Source organism: Propithecus coquereli, unplaced genomic scaffold (assembly GCF_000956105.1).
Source record: "Propithecus coquereli isolate 6110/MARCELLA unplaced genomic scaffold, Pcoq_1.0 Scaffold27, whole genome shotgun sequence".
NCBI classification, from domain to species: Eukaryota; Metazoa; Chordata; class Mammalia; order Primates; family Indriidae; genus Propithecus; species Propithecus coquereli.
Genome location: NW_012148285.1, coordinates 9,997,102 through 10,022,430, shown reverse-complemented (window position 1 = coordinate 10,022,430; position 25,329 = coordinate 9,997,102). Strand labels below are relative to the sequence as shown.

At 43.7% G+C, this 25,329-nt stretch overlaps 1 protein-coding gene across 1 annotated transcript in view; it reads right to left on the bottom strand.

Annotated features, from left to right (window-relative positions):
- SHISA9 (shisa family member 9) overlaps window positions 1-25,329 on the bottom strand; it is a 254,482-nt gene that overhangs the window by 65,755 nt on the left and 163,398 nt on the right. The window lies entirely within an intron of this gene.

The following is a 25,329-nucleotide window of genomic DNA, read 5'->3' as shown; positions in this document are numbered from 1 at the left end:
GCCCTCCTTTGCCCCTCTGAGACCCCAGCCCAAATTACCTCCTTTTTCCAGGGGCAGGTAGCATTTCCTGGTACACATGGGCTTCTCTCAAGCTCTGCTCTATAGGCAGAGATTTCCCCACCTGGTGGAGATGGTCAAAAACAAAAGCAAACCAAAAACCAAAAAACCTGTCATGGGCAGAAACAGCCTAGAGTTAAAGCTCAGTTCACACTTTCCCGTAAGAATTAAGAAAATGCAATATGGCTTAGAAAAAATTTCTCTAGCCTTAGAGTTTCTAGTTCGTGCTCATCACTGTTCTGTGGTCTGGACTTGGGAAAACACTTCTTCTTCATTCTGGAATCTTATCTTAACTCTTACCCCCCCCAGCCATGTGTTTATGTGTTTAACAGCTCTTCAGTGGCTCCTCACAGCCCTTGGACAGAGTCCAATCTCCTTAGCATACCATCCAGGACCCATCACAACCTGGCGCTGCTACTGTCTAATTTCCCACCATTCTTCCACGCCACCATGTCTTTTAGGCCCTCCAGTCTACTGACTGTCCCTCAAAGGCGATGTTATCGCAGTAAAAAAAAAAAAATGTACCTTGCTGTGCTTTATGCTCGATAATTCAGTCCCTCTTTTCTTCTTCTGCAAGAAGGACACAACCTACTATATTCATTCATTCAAAATATTTTGAGCAATTAACAGGTTCCAAGAGCTCAATTAGGTTCCGGAATGTGTCAACCAAAAGAATAATGCTTCCTGCCATTGCAAAGCTTACAAATTAAAATAAATGGAAATCAGACTTTTCTCCAGAAATTAGTCCCATAACCTGTACCTGAATCTGAAGCAAAGAAGAATTTGAAGAAAAGATCCCATCCATCAAGTTGGTGTCCCATCAGTCATAGGTGAGGGTATGAATTCAGGATTAGGCACATCTAGGTTTGAAACCCGACTCTGCCAACGTCAGGATGTGTGGTCTTAGACAGGTTTTTAAGACTTTGTGCCTCAGTAGCTTTGTGCAATAAACCTACCTCAAAGGGTTGAATGAGATACTGTCTCGCTGTAAGGGCTCAATAAATGTTGGCTTTAAAAGCTATGCACCTAATTTCCTTCTAAGGGACTTGGATCATGTTCCTTTTACATCCTGAATGCAGGAATTTTGGTTTCAGTTAAGAGCCTAATCCATTGAGCTAAGGCCTCCAGTGTCTTCTCAATTCGAATAATAATTTTCACTGTGAATTTTTAATGATGTACTAGAATTTACGTTCTACAAAGACAGGGATTTTTTGTCTGTTTTGTTCACTAACTTGAATGTCTAGAACAGTGCCTGGCACACAGTAAGTTCTCAGTAAGTATCTGAGGTAACGAATGCTACACCTGTCCACAAATTGCAGAAATTAATCTCTCCAATCATTACTAATATTAACTGTCACTTTCCACATGCCCTATACAATGTGCTCCACACCTCATCTCTAATTCTCTCAACAAAATCACGAAGGAAGGTCTGATTATTCCCTTTTGTAGGTGAGCAAGCTAAGTTAGCTTGGACTCAGTGAGTTTAGCAACTTGCCCACAGCCACTAAACTACTAAGTGCTAGAATTGGGATTTGAAAGCAGGCTGGTTCCAACACTGCACTACAATCCAGGTGCTCCTGTGGTTTCCTGGGGAGAAGCTGAGAGCCCTCTTCCCCCTCATCCCTCTGATGGGGTTTGCAATCTACATGGTGAGGAGCACAGGAAAAGATACTGGCATTAAGGAAACAATAGGGCCAAAGATGTATTGTCAATAACTGCCGGAAAATCATGACACTAATTAAGAAAGATGCTCTTTGTTCTGCCAAAAGCTCTATCTTCTTGCAGGGATCAATAAATCAAAAATAATTGTTTACTTTGTCTCAGTGCCTTCCTTTCTCTCTTGCCTGTATTTATTTTCCTTCTTCCTTTGTATAATGTGAAAGTTGATGAAGGAGCCTCATTTTCACTAATCAAAGAAACTTAATTTTTGGGCACTATATCCCTCATTAAGAAGAGCAAGATCCACTTAGTGGTGGCTTCTGCTGCCCTCCATTTGTCCAAACCAAGGCCCAAGATCAGCAGAAGGCTGGTTTTAGCACAAAATTTTTAAGCCTCTATTGAATCTATTTCTATCATGTTGGGAAAGACATTTAATGACAGATGGTAAAAGTCACTAAAAATAATAGCAGCTCTCTCTTCTCTCTTATTTCTTGTTCCACCTCTCCACCTTCCCCCCACCCTGATAGCACACACTTGGCCAACAGGGAGGTGGCCCCAAAGACCTTGGAACCTAGAAACCAGGTGACCCACTGAATACAAGATGGACACCAGAGCAGAGGAAGGTGACGTCAACTTAAAGAACTAGCCAAACAACAACAAAAATCTCCCAGGCTAGGACATAACACTAATCCATCCATAGGAAGAGTTTCTGCTCAGCCACACTTACAACAAACAGAATAAAGGAAGGGGACATTGGCCATGTCCCTTCTAGGTCACCTGGTATCCTATCCAACCAGCTTGAGTCTATTTTATAGCACAGGTAATATGTAAAGTGGTATGGTGGCAAATGTCTAGCAATCAGATTTCGGGAGGATAAAATAAGTCCTAATTTGTAAGAGTTGCCAATTATCCTGGTGTAAATATTCTCACCCATGGCCACCTGCAAGCATTCAATGTGAAGTCACTGAATGTGTGGATGTGGGAAGAGATGTGTACAATTGGCTCTCATGAGTCAAAACGATCTGGTTCCAGCATCCCCAGTGGTACTGCCTCTGATGTCTTTTGATTGTAATTTAGTGTCCCTGTGCTTTGGCCCGTGGGAGAGAATTCACCTGCTTCCACATTACCTGCTTGATGGCCACCTTCTTTTCAATGGGGACAGACGCAGTTTCATGATAGTCTAGTGGGAATCAGTCCCTCAAGCCAAGTCACACCCAGAGGGACCACCAGCAAGGCTGGGGAACACAGCTGGAGCACGTGACCAGACCACAGTATGGCTTCCCTCTGGGGACCCCTGAAGCTGGCCCACCAGCCTTTCCTCTGCCTCTTGTGAAATCCAAATCACCCTCTATTGTACTGTTTGCTTCCTTCCTTATCAGTTTCTCCTGGTAGGCTCTGAACTCCAGAAGGATAGGTGTAGGGATGTATGCATCTTTGGCACACTACCATGATAGGCTAAAAGCTTTCATTAATATATTAAGTGAGCAGGCTAATTAGAATAAAGGGAACAGCCACCAAGGCCCTTCATCCACCCACCCATACACGCTGCTGAGTTCATGCCCACCAATGTGAATATATCTTCTCCCATTAGACATACAAAAAGGGGAATTACAAAGAGCCTTATAACCCTGTTACAGTCTCTATAGCACCCTGACTCATGTCCCCTCGAAGAAAAAAAGAAAATTCCTACCAGTGTGCTAATGTGCTTACCTGGGTTCAAAGTGGTAAGGTTTCTGCATCACCATGGAAACATCCCCCACCCCTCAGCGAAATAATGAGATGGTAATAAAATAAAGGTAATAATGAGATGGTAATAAAATAATGAACTTGGGGTAAACAAAAGGCAGAAAATGATTTTGCATAATTTCCCAGATAATGGAAAATCAAAAGGTCTCTTTGGCAGAGGGAGAGGGAATGCACTGTCTGCAGACTTCACAGGAGGGGCAAGACAACTACAGACAACTCTAATATCAAGACTCGGAGTCCCTCTGCAGCTGGCCACAGAAGTGTATGACAAATTGGGTTCCAATTACCTGCATTTAGCCAGAGTGTGAAAACCAATTGGAGCCTGGAAGAACTCAGAAACTGCAAAGAATTAAACTTTCTGGATCAGGCAGTGTAGTTTGAGGGACTCAAACGGTACAGCTATCGAAGGGAACATGTGGGCTTAGGGAAGACTTCATAAGTAGTTGCGGCTACACCATTCAGCTTGGTCATGCTAAACACCTCATTTCTAGCCAAATTATGATGATTTCTAGGCTCCTACTTTCCCCACTCCACATCCAGACAAGGAAGACCTAGCCGACAAGTCATACTCAGCAGAACCACCTCCAACTACAGCCACAGGTTCAAGGATGAGCCTCAGAAACATCCCCAGAATGGCAACACTGTAGTGTTACTTCAGGTAGAATAGAAAGCTGTGTTCATTTCAGCTCGTGTGGTGGGGAATCTCCCCACCATCTGAGTTAATTTCCTGTTTCAGTCTGGAAGATCTATACAGATCTGTCCCTCCTGGGTTATCAATGTGAACTCTCATTCTCTGTGTCCAGTGTCCATGCTGAGGCAGGAGGGACAGTGACTGGTCACTGCGTTTTCAGACAAATCCCATCACCTGTCTATCTTCCTATTTGACTGACAACAAGCCATGGTGATAAACCTCAATTAATTCAAAGGCTTAAATGGAAAACTAGGGCGAGAGGTATGCAGGAGTTCTCCATACTACCCTTGTGAGTTTTCTGTAAATCTAAACTACTCTAAAATGAAACATTTAAAAACAAAAGGCTGTAAGTGATTTCCAGTTCACTGAGATTTTGTGCAGGGCTCAGGCTCACAAAGTGATTGTTCTAACAGGCAAGTCAGGTCCATTATTTCTCCTGTTTAAAACTCTCCATCGTCATAATTTCTATTATACTATATATTAACAGAAAACTGTACAGAAAAAAGACTGGAAGGAAATAAGCAAGAATGATAACAATGATTGCCTTTAGACAGTGGGATCGCACAGGTAAGGTACAGGGTTTGTTGCTGTTTTTTTCCCCCCCCTTACTTCTTTAACTTTTCTTTGTCTTCTAAATTTTCCATGATTACTTTTAAAGGACAAGGCGATTTTGAAAAAGGCTTCATTCTTGTCCTACCACCTACACAGCGAAGCTCCCTTAAGTAATAGGATCCTTCCTGATCTGGTCCTGTTTCTCCAGTTTTATCATCTACCACTCTCCCTCCCCCTTTAGATGCCAATTCTGTGGCATTATACCTCATAGCTTTTGTACATCCAATGCTATAGCTTCAAATGCCTTCCACCTCCCTCGTCCCATTGTCAGATGTTTCATTAAAAACCTAGCTGGAAACCTTCCCTGACCACACCAACCCTCCCTACAAAATTTGCACTCTCCCCCCACTGCCACACACATTTCTATCATTGCATTTATCATACTGATTTATATTGATCTGTCTGCGTGTTTGGCCAGACTATGAGATCACTGAGATAAGGATGGTGTTGGATGGATCACTGCATCCCCAGCGTCCAGTGCAGTGCCCGGCATATGGGACTTGCTGTAAGAAATCTCTGTTGGGCGGGTGTATTCGATGGACAAATGAAGAGACATTTGGCTACCCCAGAATGGGGCAAAAGATGGACTGAACCCACACTACAAAGCCAAAGCAGAGAGCCAGGACCACACTGGGTGGCCAGGTGAGAGGTGGGTGAGGCCGTGACAAAGGCACAGGGATACAGACACCCAGGAACTGCACCCGAGTCAGAGCTGGTGGCTTAACACATGGTGACTCTGAACAGTGGCCTCCTCTTCTGAGGTCCCAGGATGATGGTCTTAAAGTTGTCCTGCTGTGAAATACCAAGTAACAGATTCTAACCTGGTTTGTCTCGTTCACTCATAAGAATCTTACACTGTTAGGAACAAAATGCCCATCAGAGACGATCAATGCCAATGGTTTATAAACTGCATTTCACTGACATCTGGGATTCCGAAGAATTGTTTCAAAACAGGGAACTTGCTGGAGTCTGAGCTACAGACCACATAGTGTGCATTTCAACCAGGGCAGCTCCATTTGTAACTGGCTTGCATATTGGCACTCCATGGGAAATGCTTAAAGAAATGGTTCTACTGATAAAGTAAAGGAAATCAGGGAGGGAGGGGAGGAGGGAGAGTGAGATTGAGAGTGAGAGTGAAGGAAAGGAAAAGAAAGGAAAGGAAAGGGGAAAGGGAAAGGGAAAGAGAAAAGGAAGGAAAGGAAAGATGAAATGAAGGAAGGAAGAGGGAGAGACAGAGAGAGAGAGGGAAGGAAAAAGGAGATGGGGAAGGGGTGAGAAGAAAGGAAAAGGAAGTGAGAGGAGGGGAGGGGGGAGGGAAGGAGGAAGGAACAAAATGAAGGATGGAGGGAGGGAGGAAGGGAGTTAGAAAAACAAAGAAAGAAGGTACAAGGGAGGGGAGAGGGAGGGAAGGGATGATGAAGGGAAGAAAGTTAAGGAAGAAAAATGAAGGCAGGAAGAAACAAATACAGGTGAGGCCCAAACCTGCCATGAGGAAACAGTCAGGAAAGGTGATATTTCTGAGGTCACAGAGGAAGGGAAAGGCATTGAGGTAAGGACAACTATTCCTCATTCCCAGCTCGGTACACCATGTTTGAGGACAGAAGCTGTACTAGCTACATCTTCCACCCCTCCACCCTACAATGTTCCAGGATGCCCTGACAGATGCCCCAAGCCCGAAATGCCCAATGAATTGAAATGCAAAGGCGAAGGTGGGTATTGTGGAATTAACAACTTCAAATAGGAAATCAGACACTCCTGGCCGTCTCATGAGCCATGAATCCTGCAAAGAGATGTTGCCAAACAGGGATCTTCATGCCCTGCTCACATAAATGGGGGAAAAAATTTATAATTAAGGTAGCAACTCTGTGCATGTGAATAAGAGCCAGTGTCCCCGGAAAACCCTTGTCCTCCTAAATGGCTCAAAGACACCACTCATGAAGCATCCATCCATAATCCTGAATCACTGAGAAAAATCTCTCTTCAAGACTGTACAAATGAGAACCTAATGAGACTTGGGGGGAGGGGCAGTTAGTGGAGTCTAATGTCTGGGGGCTGCCATATCTGTTCATTCGACTTGTATTTTCTTGGGGTCTCCAATGTGTCAGGTATTGTCCTAGGAGATGAATATACAGCGATGAAAATGTGGTCCCTGTTCTCGAAAGCCGAAAATCTAATGTAGACCATTCTGATTCTAATAGTGTGACAAGGACTATGAATGATGCAGGAGAAGGACATTGGGAAAAATTGTGAGCATCTATTCCAGCAAAAGAGGTTCAAGAGGTTCAGAGAATGGTTCCTAGAGGAGTGGTTCTCAAGCTTTAATCTACATATGAGTCACCTGGGAATCTTGTTAAAATGCAGACTGATTCAGTAGCTCTGGGATGGAGCCTCAGAGTTTGCACTCCCTTCAGGCTTCCAGACGACATGGATACCGCTGGGCCACAGAACACAAGTGGAGAAGTAGAATAGAGCTACGCGAAACATGCTCCACGGACCAGAGGCATCACCCTCACCTTGGGAGTGCATAAATGCAAATTCCCAGGCTTTTCTCCAAACCTACAGAGTCAGAATCTCCAGGGGTGGAGCCCGGAAACCTGTGTCTTACCAAATTCTCCAAGTGATTCTTATGCAGGTAACATTTGACATGCAGCATCCTCAGGAATCTACTAGAGTTTAGTCCTGAAGAAGGAAGTAAGAGTTAGCCATGAAAACAAAGTGAAGAAATGGCATTTCAGGAAGAAGAAACAGCTTGGACAGAAGCCCAGGGAGATGAATGACAATTATGAGTGACCTGGGGACCGTGAGTGGTTTGATACAGCTGTAGTATAGAGTGTATGATCAAAGAAACGAGGCAGGGAGTATGTTCAAAGATTAAAGACTAGGTCCTCCATCGAGGGCTTTCTAATGAACCTACCCAGTGTGATCAACTCGACACCATTCACACTGAGAGATTTAAGAAGTGAGTTGGTCTTTTTCTTGTCCAAACTCAGGATCACTCGTTCATCCTCCAAGTTTCTTGAAACTTATTTTTCAGGACCTCAGAGTCCAATCACACGGCCATATTAGGATCCCCATACAGCAGCATTTATTATAGACTCCACTGCCTGCCTCCCATTTCAGATCTAACAAATACAGTTCATTCAACTCCACTTGGCCAGATACAGAAGATCATGGCCAAGGCAAAACTAGATCTGACTTCCCATGAGCTGAGACAGGCTTGAAAACTCCTTAAAGTGAAATAAGGATATGTTCTGCTGAGATGCCACAGAGATTGCAAGTGGACAGAAAGTGTGCCACCACTTCCTAATTCTGTTCCTATAACAGACATCATTAATCAATCCCTGTTCTCTTTCCTGTTTAGCCCACATGCTATGGCAGAAGCCTCAACCCAACTCCTTAGGAATCTATCACTGACTGTGACAAGCTTACACCTAAGAGGAAACCTTTCTAATCCTTTCACTCATTTTTGAATGAGAGACATTAGTCAAAGTAAATGTTCTACTGGGCATGGTGGGAACAAAAGGCTGCCACAATTTTTCTGCATGGTGGGGCTTTATCGATAAGAAGGATCCTTATTCCAGAGTTGTGAGGTGGAGTGACCAAACTACCTATTCAATAAGGAAGCTTTGTATCTTTCACACAAGAGGAAGAAGAGAAAAGGAAGGAAGGGTACATTTACCAAGCCTACTATGTGTCATGCACTTTGCCAAGAACGTTATATATGGAATGGTTAATCTGAGCCTCATGGCAACCTTATAGGGTAAATTTGTCATCTACATTCTGTAGAGGCATTTTAGAGAAGTTAAGTGACTTGGCTGTCCCCAGTCAGGTAGTAAATGGAGAGCTGGAATTCAAACCCAGGTCTCTCTAGATTGAAATACAGGTCCTTTTCCACTACCCTCTAATAAATAGGCATCAGAGAGAGGGTATTAATTAAAAAAAAACAAAACAGACCACAGCACAGCAAGTGCTGCAGGCTAGATATTCCTAGAGCCACTGGCTTTTAGGCTTCCCATGAGTTGTGGGTTCCCTTAAAGGGATCTTCATGGCCCAAAACTGTCAGTTCTAGATGGCCTGGGACTCATATTTCATCTTCTGGTTGATCCCAGAAGGATCTAATAGTGGAGCACTGGAATATTTACCTCAAGAGCACAAACTCCTTAAGGAACAAAATGGTGGCCTTACCAGACAAAACCCCCCAAAACAATCTATCGCCTTAACTACTAATTCTGCAATCTAGTTTATTTCCCTTCATTGGCCCTTGATAGGGGGTATAACATAATAAATACACCAATTTTTTTGATATTATTGTATATTATATTAATAATTATATTATTATCATTATTACTATTATAACAACATCAAAGGTTGGGTTCTCCAGAAGCAGATGCCATGATGGAATTTAGGGTACAAGGCATTTGTTGGGTTATCAACACCTGTGATAGGAAGGGGGAGAAAACAAGATCGGGCAGAGGGAGAAGCTGAACTGCAACCAGACTTGAAAGTCCCGGGACAACCCACCAAGGAGAGTAGGAACGAGTATTGCCCATTGGGGTTATCCCACTTTGGCAAAGATGGTCCAACCTTTATATGAGTATCTCATTCAGTCACTGGATGCTGATTCCCTGGGAAGAACATGCTGATATAGATCTCTACAGAAGGAGCAGACCCTGGTAGCTGAACACTAGCTGTTGATCACACTCCTTGTAGTAGATCCTATGGTTGTTCAAAACATTTGCTGTTCTTCCCTATGGAAGAATCACTTCCTGCATCCATTGGCAGTGGGCTCAGTCATGTGACTTGGTTTGGCCAATGAGATATGAGTGGATGTGATGTGTGCCGCTTCTAAGCAGAAGCGTTAAGAGCCATTGCATGTCTCTCCCCGCCCCACCCTGGTGGGAGTCAAAGACGTCCCACAACTCCTTCGGCAAGGGTTCCTAGGTGAAAGCATGTGGAGCAGAGATATAAGTTCTCCATAATGAACTTGTATATATGTGAGATATAGACTGGTGTTGTTTCAAGCCACTAAGATATGTGAGGATATTTGTTACCTCAGCATGACTTAGCCTAGACGGACTAAAACACCTCCCATCACTTGCAAGGCATGAAGCCCAAGCTCCTCAGCAAACCTTTCCCGGATCCAGCCCTGCCCATCTCAGCATGTCTCACCCCCCACCCTCTGCTCCAGCCACATCACACCCATCTCTCCAACAAACCCATCCTACCCCTTCTCCAAGACTTAATTCCAATATTCTCTACTCTATGATAATTTCCCGCACCGCTTCTCCACGGACAGAAATAACCCCTCCTCTCTTTCCTCTTGGCCTAGGTAGAAACTATTCTGCTAATCCACACATTAACGTATCATCAGGCACTCAGTAGAGGCTCAATAAATATTTGCTGAAATAAATAATAACTAGCATATACAGAGGTGTTAGTGTGTACCAGGCACTGTACTGAGTGATTTTTACATAATTGTATTTCATTTTAAATTAAATAAAGGTAGGTATTACTACTCTGTCCCATTTTACAACTGGAAAAACAAACTGAGACCCAGAGAGGTTAAGTAATTTAGTTTATACTTGGCAGTGACAGATCCAGGCAGTCCGGTGCTACTACCCCCTCCTTAACCACTGTGCTATCCTGCAGCAATTCACATGTGCCCAGATTCTAACAAAGTCTCTTACACATTGTGGACACTCAGCAAATGGTAACAGTGGTACATCAAGGTCAGGGTAGTTGGAAGCGGTCACACCTAGTGCAGACACAGAGGGAGTACATAGCTGGTAGGAAATTCAAAAACATAATAAAAGCACTAAGATTCGATGTGCTTTTATATGATCACCAGGCACCAGCAATTCTAAACAATGTCAGTGATAAAATATTCCTCCCTGCCAAAGTGGACCGTTTCCACCCCACCACTCCCTTTGATGCAGCACTGAATGGTGCCCAAATGAATGAATGAACTGGTTGATAGAATTGAAGATAATGAGAATGATGAAGACGCAGCAATTGACAGAGAACAAGCCAATTACTTCCATGACTTTCAATTAAAGCAAACCCCATAGCCTCGTTTGACATGTCGCCTCCCTCGGGTAATGTGGGCGAAATGTGAGGGGAAACCAGCCAACCCAGCTGGATGGGCCTGGCGAATTCGGGAGAGGAAGAAAACCGTCCACTTTCCACATATAAAGGGCCTGCATCACTCGGCAACCTGAAGTAGGGAGCAGAGAGCTCTCTAACTCTGGTCACCCCGCCTGTGCCAGAGACCAGAGCTGCAGAGACGGGAGGAGAATTGAGGAAGGAATCGGAAACCTGAATTTATAAAGGCACCGTTGGGCAACCAGCCAAATTTCAACAGCCCACTGCTCACCAAACTATTATTTTTTTCAGGAAAAAGAGAAATGTTTCTTATGAATAAGTTCTGTTTCTTGGGCCTTTGATAATAATTTTATGGAAATTTTATCAAGGTAGAGGAAGGGAATTTTAACATTTCCACACTCTCCTCCACATCAGTGCAGAATCCCCTTATACTTGGTAAAACCCAAGGTCTAGAAAAATAAAGAAGATGTCTAAGACGTCACCCAGTTCTGTAGTTCCAGCCTGGAAGACCGCTCACTCACTGATCTATTCCTCTACATCCTTGGACTAGATTGCGAGTATTGTAGAGACAATATCTCATGCCTCTTTGTTTTGGTAGCTATGAACATAGTCTGGTTTGTTGACTGAATACATGATCACTTTGCCTCTGTCTGTCATGGTCTAACCTGGGTGACTGCCTCCTAATCCACCTTCCCCAAGTGACTGACAAGGTCTCACAGAATGTCCTCCCCAGTCATGGGAAGATCTGGGCCAGGGGACATCTTAAATAGTTTGGATTTAACAGAAATGCTTTCCGCAACCTGTCCACTTTCTCCCTGAATTTTTCTCTAAAGAACCTCAGTTAATCATACCAGTGAGAGGGTCTCAATTATGAGATAATTGCTTTCAATACCTTTCCTACCACTTGTTAATTTTGCCCTTCATGAGGAAGCCACCAGCCATCAGAACTAGCCAAACAGACACTGAGAAGAAACAATGGCTTTAGACCACTGGTTCTTGATGGGGGCGATTTTGCCTCTGGGATTCCGGGGACATTTAACAATGTTAGCACACATTTTGGTTGTCACAGCTGGGGAAGAGGGAGGTTACTGAATCTAGTGGGTAGAGGCCAGGGATGCTACTAAACATCCTATGGTATACAAGACAGCCCCCCACAACAGAGAATTATCCAGCCCAAAGTTTTAGCAGTGCCCAGGGCAAGGAACCTCTGCATTAGAGGCACTGGAGGTTAGAAGCAGTAAATATATGATGTCACCAAACCCATGCAGGCAAAAATAATAATAGCAATAATGGCAGCAACAGCAGTAACCCCTATTAGGTCCAGTCGCTCTTCTAAGTGCTTTACACTTTAACTGTTTTAATGTTCATCCAACAGCCCTTTGAGGATGCTAGTACTATCTCCATTTTACTAATGAGGCAACCGTAACACCCAAAGTCACCAGCTAATAAGTATCAGAGCTGCTGTTCACACCTCAACTGTCTGCTTCCAAATCTATATTCTTAACCACTCTGGTATATTGGAAATCAGGGAGATTTTTGTCCTGGCTTCCAAATTCACTTCTTTAAGAAAGAGACACAGCATCCTGTGCTCGTTGCTGAGACTAGAACTCAACAAAGCAAGGAGTTCACAATTCTGCAAGTTTTTGTGGAAGGAAACTCTCGGGACTGAACGCTGAACAATGACTAATGTTTGTAGTTGGGGGGAACAATTGGCAAATCCACGAGTCCGAGATTAGTTCTATTTCTGCCATAGTGGCTAATGAGGGAGGCTGGTGTCGTGGAAAGAACATTATGTTAGGAGGCGTGATAGATGGATTAGGGACACAACTCTGCCACAAATATGTTGTGAGACTTTGGGAAAGTTCTTAAACTCTCAGGCCTGATTTTTCTTTTATGGTATTTTCTGTTTTTGCCCTTCTGGTGGTGGTGTAGAGCAGCAGCTGACAAACTGTGGCTCATAGGCTGAATATAGTTGTTACTGGCTTTTGTAAATAAAGTTTTATTGGAACATGGCCACACCCATCTTTTACATATTGCCCAGGGCTGCTTTTGTGCTACCTTGGCAGAGTTGAGTAATTGCAACAGAGATGGCGTAGTTCATAAAGCCTGAAATATTTACCATCTTGCCCCATAAAGAACAAGTTTACTGAGCTCTAGGGTAGAGGTATCTCATTGTGGATGATTTTTTTTTTTAATCTTTGAAAATAAAAACTCATACCTGTGCTACCTACTATACTGAAATACTGTGATGCTCTGATAAATTGACACATGTGAAAGTACTTTGGAAAAGTACTAAGAAATAAATGCATGTGGTATTAATAGCAAATGATAAGGATGCAAAGTGATATAGTTAAAAAAGAAAAGAGTGTAGGATTTGGAATCAAGCACACCTGAGTTTGAATCCAAGCCCAACCAATTATTACTGTTATGATTTGGGGAGAGTTGTTAAATTCCTTGAGTTTCAGTTTTCTTACTTGAGGATAATATGAAACCCAGAAGGGAGAATTATACTTAATTCCTAAAGTTGCTGGGAGGATTGAATAAGACATACTCAGGGATTGATTCAGTTTTCATTGGCTACATCATATCGATGTCCCACTGTGTGCCGGAAGCCATAATATGTAAGCCAGACGTACAGCTGTGCTCAGAGAGCCTGTGGTCCCTGCCATCCTGGCATTTAGGGTCTAGTGAAGTAGACAGATCTTAAGCAAGAAATTTCAATACATGAAAGTTCTTTGAAAACTGTGAGGGCCATTCACATTAAGTGGTAGCATTACAATGACTGCTAATAATGACTAAGAATGTTTCAAAGGCACAAGAAACTAGCTGGGTTCCCAGTTGTGAGACGCCTCTGAGGGGTGGCAGAGGATTCACAAGAGTGGACGAGCTTCACTCCAGGAAGGGAGAAGGAAAGGAGGCACGAACACAGAGCACTGCCCAGACATGAGTCTTGTTAGGACATGGGGTAAGAGATGGCAAAGGGGGAGAAAGAAGTATGCGAAAAAGGCAAAAGGCAGGTCTAGAGGTCAAATTTCCCCTACTGAACGTTATGGGACCAGAGAAACTATATCCTTTCCTTGCAGAGATCAGCTCCTCTGAGCCCCTCCAAAGAAAGCCATGAAAATGCAAACCCACAACAGAGCTCTCCTCTTGTCTGCTGGTCTGAGGCAGAGAACCCAGGACGATTCCAAGGTCCTAAGAGAGTCAGAAGATGGAAGGGCCTGAGTCTCTAAATGACTGCATGGAGCAGAGCTCTCTGTGATGTGAATAAGAAATAAACATGAATTATATGAATGCACTGAGAGTTTGGGGGTTGTTTTTCTTTTTCATAGTCCTAATTAATACATAAAATTATCTTATTTTTTGCCTTGATACATTTACTGCCACTGGAATGGAAGAGTCAAGGAGACAATAACTCTGTCTTCTTATTCACTTCTCTGCCTAGGACAGTGCCTGATATAAAGATGCTGCCCCGATAATATCTCCAGAGAAAAATATTAGCAAGTTGAGGGCAATAGGAATGGCACTCAATGACCTAGAGTCATTGGAAAGATGAGATAAAAGCAAATAAAATACCCAAAACTGCACTTCTATAAACAGCAAAATTCTGTTCAGATGTTAATTTTTACCATCAACATGAGGTGGGTTTGTGCATTCACAGCCACAGAATGTGTAGACAGATATGGCAACACCAAGCTCTTACACATCATGGGTATGGACACAGGCACATAGACATGGCACAGCTGAACCCCTACAGCATAATGAGAACCATAAGTGCTCACTCACACCCCAAACAGAACAAGAGACTTTCAGACCCCATGTCCCTGTGGGACCCATGTCTATCTCCCAGTGGGGTGTAAGCTGGGCTCACCAAGTCACAGAACCAAGCTTAAGCTTTGGGCCCAAATAACATGGGAATGAATAAGAATGTTATTGTAACTAGCACTGACCAAGTTCCTTCTATCTGTCCATCACTGTAGTAAGAGTGTGACACACCCTATCTCATTCACAGTAATTCTCTTAACAGCCCTACATGACGGCGTTATTATTATCTTCATTTCACAAGTCACAAAATTTAGGGTTACAGGGGTAAGGAAAAGTGCTCAAGGCCACCTCGCCAGTGGAGCTCCTTAGCTGTTAGACCTGAAGCATGTATCTTTACCCCTCCACCACTGTGTTTCTTCATCTGTAAATTGGTAGCAACAACACACACCCGATAAGTTTATTAGGACAATAAAATTAAATTAGACAATGCATGTAGAATTCCCTGAAGAACACCTGGAACTCAAAAATATGCCACTTCCATTCCCTTCCCATCCCTGCCTTTGCCCAGGAGAGCCATTTTGTTCTGGGTTCTGGGCTCAGAAAATCAGCAGTAAGCAGAGACAGCGTCCCCAAGTGACTCTGGCACCAGGGCCAGCCATTGTGCACCAAACCCTTAATAGTACTTAAACTCTGTCTGGGCATCTAATTATCTTAATGATGCAGAATTCAAAATAGCACAGTCTGTATGCACCCCAGGAAAGGTCCCGTTCACAGACATGGGCCTATTAAGCCAGAGAAAAGTGTCTAATAAAAGAATTTAACAATTGCAGCGCTTAGAACAGAAAAGGCCAACAGGTCACCATCAGAAGCTGGGCTCTCCCAAAGATTCTTTCCTGTCCTTCTGAGCATCTCTGCAAAGTGCCACATCTCGGCTCTACCCTCCCATGCTTCGGAGGCTGCGGCTCTTTTATGGCGATTATGTGGTTTAAGTTCCACAACAACACTGTGAGATAGACATGGTTAAGCCCATTTCACAGACAAGGGGACTGAGGCTTAGAGAGAATTGGGTTTTCCAGAGCAAAAATCCCTAAGCTCACCCTGCAGCCTCGTGTCCTAGGAAACAGGTCCTGTTTACGGCTTAAGAGCTCATCTTTTGGAGACGAGCCAAAGAGAAACCCTTCAGGAAATGGCCAGTGGAGTTTGCTCTTCCCTCCCTGCTCTTCCTCCCCCTCCTTTCTCCTTCCCATCCTTCTTCCTTTCTCTTTACTTTTCTTCCTTTCTTCCCTATCCCTTTCTTTTCTCTCTTTTCTTCCCTCCTTTCCTTGTTTCCATCTCTCCTCCTTTCTCAATCTCTCTGGCTCTTGCTCTGCCTCTCTCTGCTCTGATGAACCACCTACGCTTTGTCCGGCCCTTACGCAACATAATGGGAATGTGCAGATCAACGAAACATGGTCTCTGTTCTCAAGGATCTCACACCCAGTTAGGGGAGGGGGCCAAGAGCAAAACAGACAATCACAGCAGTGAGGTTAGCATTCTTGTTTTTCTTTTCTCCTTTTCTTCCAAAGCCCAAGAGTCCTGGAAGAGGTTAGCATTCTGATGGGCGGAACCGGAAGAGGAATGTGAGATGGGGAGGAGGACCCTAGGGATGGCGTCCTCTGCAAGGCAGCCTCTGCATCACTCCCCAGACTGCTGAGCTGACAATGTCACCATCCACACACGTGGGGCTCCCAAGGCTTTGTCAGCCCTACGGATCGTTGAGTTTCCAACTGGTGCAGTGAGACATCTGAGGGCTTGCCACTGTCTAGGACAAGTCATGGAGTCAGATCCCTTCCCACCTCCTTCCAGCTTCAAATACTGATGGCCATTTCTGAGATAGTTGGAACCCCTGTTAAGAGAAAAAGAAGGCAGTGTGTTCTCTGTCTGTGCTCTGTCCCAGGTAATGGTCAGTAGCCAGGTAATGTTACATGTCAACCAGCTAATGTCTAATATCAGCCTCAGAGCCAATCAGGGCTCAGTATTTGTGTGCAGCAATCAATGGACAATAAACAAATATTTCTTGAACACCCATTATGTTTTTGCACCAAACTGGGTTTTATCATCAGCAAGCATCTTATGTCAAGGTAGTCTTGTGTAGAGGGAATAAAGCATCAGGTCTGGAACCAAACAGATTTTGGTTCCTCACCGTGAAGTTTTGAATGAGAAACCTCCACTCTGTGAGGCTCCGTGTCTTATTTTTACAAGAGTGGCTAATACTACCTACGTTGCAGGATTGTTGATCAAATGGAAGACACATCCACTGTAAAATAAGGACATGGTAAGTGATACTTAATGGTTTTTAAATATCATGTAAGTCATCGCAATGGTTCTGTGAGAAAAGTATCATCACCCCTCTTTTACCAGAAAAGGAGCAGAGGCTCAGAGAGGTGAAGCCACCTGCCCAAAGACACATCACTAATGAAACAGAGTCAGGATTTGAGACACAATCCTTCCAACCTATCCCACTGAGGAAGTTACCGTCAAGAAATCAATGGTGAATTCACACGCCAGGTCAGTGCAGGCTATGGTAGATACCAATGCTCTCACAGCTTCAGGAGCCTGTCCGGGGCTAACAGAGTCCAAGGTGTGCCTGTCCCTGTCTTCCCCCAGCACTCCCTGGAAAGTAACCAGGTAAACTGCTAACAGTGAAAGGTCCCAAATGCTTCATGCTCTCACAGATCCAATCTTTCCTGGGCTTGGGGAACTGACACCGCCTCTCTCCCCCTCCCCAGCCTGGCTAATAACCTTGGTCAGGTGGCAACCTCTCTCCAAAGCCTTTCTTCCCTCGCAGCTTGAGAAAGCTCCCATTTGGTGATTGTTCATTATCCCCCTATTTAGACAATTTTCAGCACACAGTGGAACCTTTAAACAGTGTGAACAATGTTGTCAATCTTTCGGCAGCTGCCTCTGCTAGGCATTAAGAGGTAAATTGACTGCGCAGTGGGAGGGGAATTAGGAACACAGTTTCCGTTAATAGGAACAGGGCCCTGAAGTTTAGCCACGGGCGAGGGGCCTCAGAGACACCTGCATACCCAGGGCTGGGCTAAGCCTGAGTCGGGACTTGGTGCCCCCCAGTTAGGCCTTTCCCCACAAGGGGAGCACTCCCAGCTTCAGCGTACAATGGGGTGGACAGAAAAGAGAACAACCATACATTGAGGATCTGTCATATACTCACTGTAATAATGTTGTCTCCTTTCATCTTCAGAATAACACCAAGAGTTAGAAGCCGTAATCACATTTTGTGGATGAGAATATGGAGGTCAGTACCCAAACTCCTGCAGCTCATGTGTGATGAATCCAGGAGTTGAAACGTGGTCCTGTCTAGCTCCCGTGCTCCCACTGCTAACAACCACTTTGCTACAAGAAGGGCTTGGTTCCTGGATTCTTTCTAGCATCTCCCAGTCTGGGCTGCTTCCCTTGGAGGGATTGAAGACTTAGAAGTTCACTATCTCCTGTTATAACCCCAAGTGGAGCCTTTGCCCATCCTCATGGTCCTTTTTGTATCTGCCAGCTGCACTCACCATCAACCTCATACCTTTGTTCTTACAAGGACATGATCCACCCAGCCCCTTATCTGTGCCATTCAATACAGCACTTTGTCCTGCATTACTTGGAACAGCCGCTTCTCTGCATCATGAGTAGGTATCAGAGCTACAGCAATCGGACCACTAATCTCCATCCCCTATCCTTAACAGGCACCATTAATCAATTTCCCACTGAGCAGCCACTCCCAATGGATCAGATAAGTCACTCAAGATTTAATCTTTTTGCCATCCATGGTCCAAGCCAATCACAGCTCCTGGATAAATGAATGAATTTATCTTTTTTGAATAACAAAGTCTCTTCCTGCCTGCCCTATTTCCCAAGAGAGCAGAAAATCAAATGGACCATATTCTAATGTATCCATTTACTATCTTGTCTCTTTTATTTTTTCTAACCCTCCCAAAGATTTGGATACTGATGGCTACCCTAGTTCTCAAACCTTAGTTCCATCATGTTTATTTGCCTTATACGACCTCAGGCAGGTTGGCTTCTCTATCTATAAAACAGACATTATAATAATATCTTCTTAATATCTTTAAATCTTCAAACCTAATAAATAACATGGTTTGAAGATTAAAAAAGAAAACATACATCGTGCATCAAACGCAATGCCTGGCACAATGAACAGTTCATTAACGTCAACATCTTTCTCTCCTTTTTCCACAACAGCCAACAGTAAATAATGCTTGTCTATCTGCTCCTTATGGAAAACTGGGGCTGAATAACTCTATGCAACAAACCTTCAAACCCAGATGACATGGTACATATTTCTCTTGCAACTTTTTCTTACAAAAATGTCCAAATATCCTACAAGCATCTCTTTCCTTCTCCACTACCACGGCCTGCCTGGTTTCCTGTGTCACAGGGACTTTTCGGTTTCATTGTCTCCAGCATTTAGCAAAGACAATTCTTATGTGACCCTGAGAACAACTGCTCACCAAAGGCAGGAGCAATTGTTGGCAGCTTGGCAAGAAATGATCACCTCCTAAAGAGATATCCAAAGAGGACTTTTAGGTGAGCCTTGGCTAAACCACAACAAAAAAATTCTGCAACGGCTGATAGCCACTCACAGTTGGACACGCAGAGACTGAATTTCCTGCTCTCAATGCCAACGTCAGTTTCATTGTATGTATTTCTTCAACAACAACAAAAGCATTGAGCCTCTATTATGGACAAAGCATGTGCTAGATCTACTGACTTCCACCTAGTGAACTCTTGCAGTGAGCCATCTGCTAAAAAAATGACAATAACATCTGACATGCATTGAGGGCTTCCAAAGTGCTGGGCACTGTGGTAAGTATTTTATGTGGATTATCTAACTCAATCCTCAGATAATCCATGAAACAGGACTGTCATTATCATCGTTTTACCAAAGAGGGAACCGAGGCTAAGAGAAAAGAATGCTAAATATGCCTACAAGATAGACCTGTTCTTTGTACATGTGTATTTAATATAGTGATCTATTATAAAAGCAGTAATTGTTCATGGTAGAAAATTTTGAACAGAAATGGACAAAATGAGACATTAAGATTGCCCATTCCCTACTGTATGTTTTTGTCTGCTTTGTCAAAGATCAGATGGCTATATGAGGATGGTTTTATATAAGCATTCTCAGTCCTGTTCCATTGCTCTCTGTCTCTGTTCTTGTGCCAGTACCATGCTGTTTTGGTTACTATAGCCTTGTAGTATAGCTTGAAGTCTGGTAGATTGATGCCTTCCAATTTGTTCTTTTTGCTGGTGGGACTGCAAACTAGTACAACCTCTATGGAAAGTAATATAGAGATATCTCAAAGCACTAAAAGTAGAACTACAGTTTGATCCAGCAATACTACTACTGGGCATCCACTCTGAAGAAAAAAAGACATACTATAAAAAAGACATCTGCACTCGAATGTTTATAGCAGCACAACTCACAATTGCAAAGATACAGAAACAACTCAAGTGCCAATGATACATGAGTGAATTAATAAAATGTGGTATATGTATACCATGGAGTACTACTCAGCCACAAAAAACAATGGTGAACTAACACCTCTTGTATTGTCCTGGTTGGAGCTGGAGCCCATTCTCTGAAGTGAAGTATCACAAGACTGGACAAACAAGCACCACATGTACTCACCATCAAATTGGCACTAATTGATCAACACTTATGTGCACATATAGTAGTAACATTCATCAGGTGTCGGGCAGGTGGGAGGGGGTGGAGGGGATGGGTATATTCACACCTAATGGGTGCAGTGTGCACTGGGGGAGGGACATGTGTGTAGCTCTGACTCAGGTGGGGCAAAGGCAATATATGCAACCTAAACACTGGTACCCCTGTAATATGCTGAAATAAAAAAAAAAGACAAAAGATTGCCTATTCCCTTCCCTCCCCCAACCCTGACAAGATTAACATTGATACGGTTTGGTGTAGATGCTTGTAGACATTGCTTGTATGAAAAAAGGTGTATTAAATATAATTCTTTGTATATTAGACTATTAGAGTTTTTGTATTAATATTTTTAACAGTTATACAATTATCATAGGAAATGCACAGAATACAGAGACAGATTATCTAAACTGCCCATCACACTCCTGCTCAGCCCTGAACAGGGCTAGACAACTGTAGCATAGCGGTGGGAAGACTCCCTGGCTGGAGACAAGCCAATGTGAATAGAATCCCAGCTCTCTCCTTTGGTAGCTGAGTAACTTGAAAAACATCCCTTAATCTCTTTCACCATCTGTAAAATGGGCTATTAATGCCTACCGAAGAATCCTATGTGCTCAGCAACCTGACTGTCATATAGTCATTTAAAACAGAAATAACATGTTTCAATCCTCTTCCCTCCCTCTAACAGCATCATTATTTGATCAGACCTGCCCTCTGTGCATTCTTCCTCTAAGAAGACAGCCTTCCTGCAGCTCAGGGAGTCCTGGGTGTTTCTTTCTCCTTCTTTGCCAATCTTCCAGGGCTATTTCTCTCTCTCTCAGCATTTTCCTCTCTCATAAATATTTGCAAAAAGTCAGGCTGCTCTGTTTCATTGTGTTTTCACGCCTTGTTTTGCCACCTTCTTAGCGGAGCTGGTTTGACATAAATATTTATGTGAAAAAATATGTTCTCCCAGTCCCCGGTGTTCTCTGCCCTACATACAACCACAGGGCGTTTGGGGCACTGTGAACATGGTGCCTCCACACAGCCTGGTGGAGCACAGGGGCCACTGACTTCCTCCCAAGTCATGGAGAAGGAACCCACGTTTGATGTGCAATCCCCTTTTAACAAATCCCCGGGTAACAAGTCCTCACAAATATGCCAAAGGGCTCCAACGCTCTGAAATGGAATTTATCAGCTTTTGCTGCATTATTATAGATGGTCCCGTGAGTGTACCTGGATGAGTAACTTTGCATTCAAACAAACTTGGCCAAAGATAAAGAAATATTTATATATCTAATTGCATATCTGCACCCCTCCTTCTTATAACCTACTCTTGGTGCCACTTGCAAGCATGCCCACACCTATCCATCCCCTCTCGTGGCCAGCACTAGTCTTACCACGTCTAAGGCTATGCCAGCTGTAGTCACTGCTTTCCCACTTGCCTCTAAGATCACACACTGTCCACATCCCTCTATGTCTCTCTGTCATGTTCCCATCCATTCTGGAATCTCTTCCCCTCTTTCTGAGGTCATCTACCATCCCTTTTCCAAAAAATGTACATCTTCGCTATTGCTACTGTTGAAGGTGAACTTACATGGTAGCTTAAATTTCATGCAATCCTCAACAAGATATTAGCTCCCTTTCAATATTCAATATTCATCTGATATAACCAGTTAGCCAAGAACTCAGGAACATGTTTGTCTTGAGCTAAACATAAGACCCACAAGACAGTCCTCCAGGGCTCTGGTCAGGGGAAAGCTGTTTTGGTTTCAGCCCAGTTCACCCCTAGACCCCACTAAGTCACTTCCCCTGAAGGAAGCAGCACATAGAGAGATTGTTGCCCACACCTTTTGGGAAGCTATGAAGAAAGACAGATTAATTACAACTAACTTATTAATTATTTGCTTATTTAATTATTAATTAATGATTGTTGATAAATATTTGATGATTAATAATCATGTGTAATATAAATGATCATTATTGCTAATTAATAACAAACATGTATATTACATCAACAAAGAGAAATGTGACATAATCTATTAAAAGAAAAAGAGTCTGAGACTGGATCAAAAATCAAAATCTAACGCTTATTTGTATGTCATAATGAAATTGTATGATGAGCTATTAAAAAGAACAGTGTCTTCAAGGTAAGAAAACCTGGGTTCTAAAATCAATGGCGCCATTTGCACCTGCGTGACCTTGAGCAAGTCACCTCCCCGCTCTGCCAGCATCCGGTTTCACAGCTGCACATCAAGGACCTGGCTCTCTCCAGGGGAGGCTCAAACGAGATAAGGAATGGGCAGAAGTGCCCTAGACTTTAGTGTCCTAAAGCCTTGCTCCTCAAAGTGTGGTGGGAAGACCTTCTAAGAAATTCAGGATCCTCAGACCCACTCCAGATTCGCTCAATCCAAACATGACTTTCTTCATTTTTACAAGATCTTCTAGGTGATCCACGTGCACCTCACCTGCTGAGAAGCACTGCTCTAGGGTGGCTACCTGACCTTCCCAAGAGTTAGGAAGATAAGAATTATTGCCTGTTCTTGCTGTATCATGCCTCTGTGCGTGTGAAATGCCCTTCCTTCTTTGTCTGGCTAACTGCCCCGTGATCTTTGGGGCTCAGCCTAGATAAGCTCCAGGAAGTATTCCTGGGAATGCCCCCTCCCCCACCAGCTTACCACTATCACAACCCTAACCTGCTACATCATATAACTGTTGGCTGAAGTGTCATCTCCCAGCCCTAGACTGTGAGCTTCTTAGGGGCATTTCAGTAAGCACCTACAATGTGCAAAAGCTTCCTGAATAACCAGAATGTAGAAACTGTTTTAGTTTCTGGGACTGCTGTAGCACATTACGACAAACTGGGATGGCTTAAAATGACAGAACTAGGGCCGTGCTCCCTCCAAGGGCTCTAGGGGAGAATCTATTCCTTGTCTCTTCCAGCTTCTGGTGGCTCCCAGACATCTGCTTCATGGTCACCTTGCCTCCCCCTCTTGTCTGCGTATCTCTCCTCTGTGTGTCTCCTACAAGGACACTTGCAGGACTTAGGGCTCACACAGATAACCCAGAACCAACTCCTCACCTAGAGATCCTTGGCTCGATTAAACCTGCAAGACCTTTTTGTCCAAATAAAGTCACATCCACAGGTTCCAGGGTTAGGGCATTTCTTGAGGGTCTACTGAGCCCACTGTTCCATCTAACAGTAGGTGTCCAAAACACGTCTGTGGTATGAATGCAGAAACCACACAGATGCAGCAACTAAAGCTGAGAGAGCTGAAAAACAAATAACCTTCCCAGTATCACACAACTAAAATAGTACTGCAACAAATGTATATGTCTACCTCCTGGGTGTTTGGTCCTAACACACACAAGGTCCCTAAACCTATATTAATAAGTGTAATACACCTACTGCACAGCCACTCTGTGACAGTAATGGAGTTAGCCACTAGACATACATAGTTTCAGATAGGGAAGCTGAAACTCAGTTCAGATAAGGGATTTGAACACAGGACTATGTGGCTCCATTCACACACTCAGTAAATATTTCCTGAGCATCTACTATGTGCCAGAAATGATGGGTTCGAGCTGCACACTTTTCTACACTGGTTTCTAGACACAGGCTCACAAAGTTAGCAACCAGATCCAAAGCTGGTGTTCTGCCCGCTGTTCCACACAGCCTGGCTCTCAATCCACACCTCTGCTCCACCCTCTCAAAGCACTTTCACATCCGACATCCGGCTCCTTCCAGAGACCTTCAGCAATGTCACGCTGCCATCCCATAAACCACGGTGCTCTGACAAGCTTTTTCTCAGAGCCAAGGACCGTTAAAGACAGAAGCACCTTGGAAAGTGTGAATGAGAGCCCTAGAATCTGACATCTCCATGTTGCCCCGCTTACACATCCCCAGTGTCCCCACGCCAGGTAGACTTCACCGTTAACTCCTCGCCAACCTGACAAGGGTTTGTGAAGGTCCTCAGCAATTAGCCTATGTGCACATTTGAGTGATGGATGAATAGAAAATAAAGTCAGAGAGATTAGTAAGTAAGGTGCAGTCCTGGCTTCATGGAACTTACAGTCTACTGAAAGATTCAACCTATACTACAGATAAAACTCCAATTAGAAGGCAGGGTGGAGAATTAAAATAAAAATATGTCTTGGAGATCCCAGAGTTGTCCATGCAGGAAGTGGTATTTGAACTTGGCCTAAAAGGCTGCTTAAATTTCCATAGGCGCAGATGAGGGAGGACTATAGGTAGGTGGAGGGGGAGGTATTCCTGAAGAAGAAATCAGAGGGTTTTGTTCGTAAGAATGTCAGCATTGGAAGGAATTGCTAGCGTAGGGTTTGCAAACGGAAAAGCCTGCAGGTAAGGCTATTGGTCAGCTGCTAGGAACCAGTAGGATGGGTTTACCACTTACTTATGGCCAGGGTTAGTCTGATGAGACCATCACACATGCTTATTATGTGGTGCCTGGGCCATGTGCATTGTTATATATTTTAAGTATCACCCCTGTTATGAAAGCCAGGCAAAAAAAGTGAATGAGTAAGTGAAATAGGACAGATCTAAAATAGACAGGCAGCCAGAAAGATGAAAAGTAGGTAGATATAGACGTGATGATGATGATGATGATGATGATGAAGAAGAAGGAGAGGACATAGATAACAAGTAGCTAGCTAGCTAGAGACAGGGAGGAAGGGAAGGATAAACGGAAGGGGCTGCATGTAATACTTAGCAACATATCAACATTTATAAGCCCCAAAGCATAATGTTGACTGAGAAAAAGATGCAAAATGAAGCATAAAATACTATAAAATTCACATAAATTAAAACACATATAGTACCAATGGCGCCATTTGCACCTGCGTGACCTTGAGCAAGTCACCTCCCCGCTCTGCCAGCATCCGGTTTCACAGCTGCACATCGAGGACCTGGCTCTCTCCAGGGGAGGCTCAAACGAGATAAGGAATGGGCAGAAGTGCCCTAGACTTT